A 5627-nucleotide genomic window follows, 5' to 3' on the forward strand; every position below is an offset into this window, starting at 1 on the left:
TTATATTATATGTTATATATTTATACATACATATATACTATATATAATTATATGTATATAAATATATAGATTATATATGTGTATATATAATATAATTATATTTTAATTAATATAAATATTACAATATAATTAATTATATAATACATACAGTTATACATGTAATACATAATATTTATGTACTACATATAATTTGTGTATGTGTATAAATTCCTTCATGTTTCCGCCATTGAACTAGCCCAATTTACTAGGGGGAAAAAACATTAAATTTATATGCCTCATTTTTTTATGGTGGTAATTAAAAAGTTATAGATAAAGTACCATTTTCTGAAATGTTTAAAAATGAGGATATAAAATAATCTTAGTTCCTTCCAGAATTTAAGTTACTCCCCGATATTGTTAAGTTTTTAGAGAGGTGCATTAACTCTTCCAGATTGATAGCCTACCATTAATAGTGAAGAACAAATAAGCCGTGCCGTGTGGAATCCTGCCATCTGGATAAGTAGGGATTCATTATCAAGGGATTCTTTGCTTTATACGTAAATTGTTTTTAACAGCAAACTCTCTTAGCATTTAAAGTAGTCCGTATACATAAGTTCTATCTACACATAATAAGATCAGTTGTGTAAAATGACACACATCCGGTCTGAAACCCCACTTTATGGAATCTCCTCTTGAAACATCAACCAGTACTCACATCAATGTTTTAAATGCTAACTTAGCAGACCAAAAGGAGTTAGTATATATTTTGAGTAATGGAAGTGACTTAGGAAGAAGAAAGGACAGAGTCCAATGAGTTTGAAATGGGGTCAAAGGACAGTTTTACACCTATATCTTGTTCACAGCTCTTGAAATCTTGTTTCCTATATTCATCCAAGTGCTGAAGCAACAACATTAAAATCAAGCCAAAAGGTATACTGAGTAGGTATATGGGAGGATGGAATATATGTTGACTACTTGACAAAAGTCTTTGTGTGTAAATTTTGTGAATTATTACTAATTTTGTATTCTCGTATCTACTCACACCATATGGTTGCCCACGCATAAAGTTCAAATTCAGAGGCTAAGTCTTATATCCCCCACAGCATCCAGCAAGCACATACTAGATGCTCATAGTTTAAGTTCCCCTTTGGGAGGGAGGGACACAACTATTAAAAGAGCAGAACATTTATTCCCTCTTCAGTTTCCAACGTCTCAAACTCAGTCATTGTGTCTCATCACAATGTCCACCCCTCCTTATCGTGGTTTCCTCTGATGTCTGTGTTCCATCTTTCCATTGCATCTTCTGCCTACTTCTAGAACCTTCCTCCTTTCTCTGACCCCAGCCTCTACAAAGCATATCCATCCTCTGGCTACCCAAAACTTCATGCCTTTGTTACTGCCACCACAGATTTCCACTCTGCACCTCTGATCCCCATCATAAGGATGTGACGATAAGACTATTACGTGAATAGACACAATTTATGTGCCTTTTCCCTTCTTTGTTGGAGTAGATAATTAAGTGACCTTAAACTCTTATCCAAATTATCCCAAGCAAACTAAATACTGAAAACCAACAGGATAAGGGAGAATGAGCAAACAGAATGAGCAAGTCCAGAGGGGATTCTCTTGGGTGTATTTTCCACTGTGGAGCAGTGACTCAGTATGATTTTTCAGGAGTGGTGCTCCAAAACTTGTATGTGTGTGCAATGGTGGGTGGAGGAAGGGTTACAAGGCAGGAATTGTTATAGAAGCTTCCTTGGGCAAAAGAAATATTCCCAGAGGTCTCCATTTTGAAGAAAAAGTTCTCTCTAATCTTTTTATGTGTAGATGTATTCAGTATGTATGTGGACCTGTTTTTAAAATAGTGTATTTTTACATTTATTCTTCTTCGAGATAATTTGTACTTGCAGATATGGCCAACAACTTATAAAAATTAAGAGAGACCAGTTGACTCTCAATTAAACTGCTCATCTGGTCCATAAGTGTCTTCCCTCTATTTGGATTTCATAAGCCAAATGGTGCCTTAAAATTGGCAAATATAGTTGCAATTCTGTTGAACATATTTTTCTATGGAAAATGTTATGAGTACAAAAACGACATCTAGAGGTGACTGTCAATATATATTTTCTTTGTATATACTATGTATTTGTCTCTGTGTTTTAGAAATACCTTAGGAGAAAGTTTAGTAACAGAATTAGCAGTAGCATTTTTTTGTGTGTGTGTGAAGAAGACCAGCCCTGAGCTAACATCCGATGCCAATCCTCCTCTTTTTTGCTGAGGAAGACTGGCCCTGGGCTAACGTCCATGCCCATCTTCCTCCACTTCATATGGGACGCCGCCACAGCATGGCTTGACAAGCAGTGCGTGGGTGCGCGGCCGGCATCGGAACAGGCGAACCCCGGGCCGCCACAGCGGAGTGCGCGCACCTAACCGCTTGCGCCACTGGGCTGGCCCCAAGCAGTAGCATTTTTTTAATTCCTCCTCACAATAACCCTAGGGACAGTATTACACTCATTTCTAGATATTCCCTTTCAATCCAACAAACATTTATTGAGTTTACTAAATGCTGGCATCAGTGATACCAAGATAAATAAGATGTAGTTTTTGTTACTGAGTGGCTTACGTCAGAGGAGATAAGCATAAAACATCCATTCTGTGTGGTTCATGCTGATGCAATAAATTCCAAGCACTATGAGATTATGGGAGAAGGAGAATTCACCCATCCGCAGAGGGCTTAGAGATGAAGCAGTATCAGGCAAGCGTCCCTGGAGGAAGCTGACAACGGAGGCGCTCCCAGCAGAGATAACAGCTCCAGTAAAGACATGGAGTAGAGAAGTTGTATGTTGTCTGAGAACTATGTGTAATTCAACATTTCAGGACGGAAAGTGAGCAATAGATAATGATGAGAAATAAGACTACAGACATAGTCAGAGGCCTACGTAGCCAACGCTAGGGAATTCTGACTTGGAGTCACCAAGGGTAAATATCTTGTCCTGAAAAGCGATTACACGTGGATTTTCACCCAGTTCTGTTTGTCTCCAAAACCTGTACTTTTTACTCTAAACCATAGACATTCTTGAAGTTAACTATTTACCAAAGATGTTAAGAATATTTTTTGTTTAGGAGGAAAAGAAATAATACCAATTTGGAAAATACATAACTAACATTATTCGGAAAAAGTGAGTGTTATAACTCTACTTTAAATACTCTTTGAGCGTTGAGTCTATTGATTAGACATCTTTTACTCTCATATTTTATCCCATATCGTGCATTCTTTCTGTTTTTGTTAACTGTCATTAATATTAAAATAGCAAACTGATGGGGACTTACACTTGGGGGGTGCTCCAGAAGGGGCACTCTGCACATCCAGCCACTGCCTTCAGTAGCTGCCTGACACAGATGTGGATCTGAGACCAGACCTTCACGTCAAGGGCACCTCTACCAAAGCACATCTGCTGGGCCTGATGGGAGCAGAGGTCCCTCCTAGTCCGGGTATTGGGGACTGACCTCCCCTCAATGGATGTCAGGGGAGGCCCAGTTGCTAAGGATGACTCTGCTGCCCCTAAGCCATTAGAATTTTCCAAAGAGGAGCGGAGGCCCAAGGACCATGCCCTCTGCCATGTTTAGCAGTCATGCTGCCTCAGAAGGGCTGGGCAGCACCCCTCTCGAAGACCTCACGCTCCATCCTAATGTGAATGGTCTTCATCCTTTTTCGCCAAATCATTTAAATAGAAAGGGTGCAGAGAAAGTCAACGATAATCACTTAGTACAGAGCAGAGAGCAGAGAGAGAACATTTTATATTCAAGAATAAATTATCCAAGCAGTAAATGTCATTGGCGTGAGTCCTGTAGTAAAACAGGAGAGAAACAATGGACAGTTGAGGAAACTTCAGAAGGAGAAAAAAAGGAAAGGCTGAGAACTAAACAAAAGAGTATTAAAATTATACAGATTCCGAAAAAGACTTCTGAACAAAATTGCGTTGATGGTGCTGGGAAGCTTAACTAGTACACGCCCCGAGAGCAGGAGGTGGGTAGAGGAACCACCATTTCAGTGAAAAAATTGGTTTCAAATGTCTCTTTAAAAATTTAATTAAATGCCCTGATTCTTATCGTAAGAACAAAGAATGCAATTTTTTTTTTTTAAGAAAGAACAAGTTTGTTTTTTTGAAGTTCCATATTATAGTCTGTTCCAGGTAGATGAGCGGCCAGTTAAGGATTGTGTCTAATCCTGGGCTGGAGAATGGGGGGTGGATGCTATCAGGAGAGGGATATAGGAGGGGCTTCAATTATTTGCAAGAATGAACTTGTCTGGCTAGTAGGAACAAATGTTTATTTTATTCCTTATACCTTTATATGTGCCTGAGGTATTTCATATACTTTTAAAAAGCTAATTGGAGATTCAGGCAATATTTAGGGAAAAGAGAGAGGGAGCAAGAAAGAGATCAGAGGAGCAGAGGATGAGACAAAGAAGAGAAACAAGTAGGGAGAGAGAGGAAAGAGAGAAAGGATGGTTTTGACCCTAAAGAGCTTTTTGAAGGGTGAGTGTAGCGGTCACACCAGGCTGTTTGCTGCTGATTTTCCCTCTCAAGTCCTGCCCTGACAGAATAAGCTCTCTAACCATTTCTCACAACACCTGAGGCTCAATCAGCTGCCCATGGCATTCTGGTCTCTACAACCAAGACACAGAAGCAGTTCTTCCAAAGGAAAAAAGAAGAAAGAAAAAAGAAAAAAAAATGGACAGCAAATGCAATTCCCTCAAGAAGAAAAGAAAAAACAACCAACATATACGTCTGAATGAAGCTAAAGCAACTCTAAACTACACCCCTTTGGGGGCAGAAGCAGGGGTAAGAAGCCTTACCCAAGTTCAAAATGAAATCCCATGTCCCTCCAGCCCCCTTTCTTGCCATTACTGTATAATTTATATGCAAGTTGTCTGCACAGTTAATCTTCCTCCGTAGCATCTGGTATTTATCATCAGAAACAGATTGGTGAGTGCTTCTGGAGAAGCTCTTCATATACTGTGGGTTTTAAACATTCTTCTACAAGTCTGTTTCTTTAAAAGTTAAAAGTGCAGCTGAGCACAGGGAAATATGTGATAGGAAGTAGAGGGATGGGTCATTCGAACTTGAGGCTCTCCCAATGCAGCATAAATGAATCAGGTGAAGCCAAGTGAGGTGAAAATAAAGGGAACTAAATTTTACAGCTAAAAGGACTTGGAAAATCTTCCAGTTCAGCTCTCTGATTTTCTACGTATGGCAGTTAGCTGTCACAAGGAACCCTGGCCACAAGGGCTGCGCTGAAACTAGAAGCTAGGTTTTCTGAAATGTCATTCAGGGTTGTCTTCAGGGTATTTTTTTTTCCCCAAATGGAGAAAATGGCACAGTTCTAGATTATCCATTTTAGAGTGACGACTAAGATGTGTAAAAGATACTGTTTGAATTCTGTGAGTGGGATCAGCACTGCATTCGACTGGCCTGGGGAAGGCAGAACTCTGTGCCTCGGTCGGGCAAATGCTTTCCAATGTTGGTGACACGGAACATCTCTCAGGGTTTATCCTCCAGACGCAGATCTGAGATCCTGCAGACACATCATGTAGGCTGGACCTGTGTAGCAGATCGGGTTGGATCCTTCTTGGTTCTCACCTCTAG

The sequence above is a fragment of the Diceros bicornis genome, chromosome 1 (assembly GCF_020826845.1).
Source record: "Diceros bicornis minor isolate mBicDic1 chromosome 1, mDicBic1.mat.cur, whole genome shotgun sequence".
In the NCBI taxonomy this organism is placed as follows: Eukaryota; Metazoa; Chordata; class Mammalia; order Perissodactyla; family Rhinocerotidae; genus Diceros; species Diceros bicornis.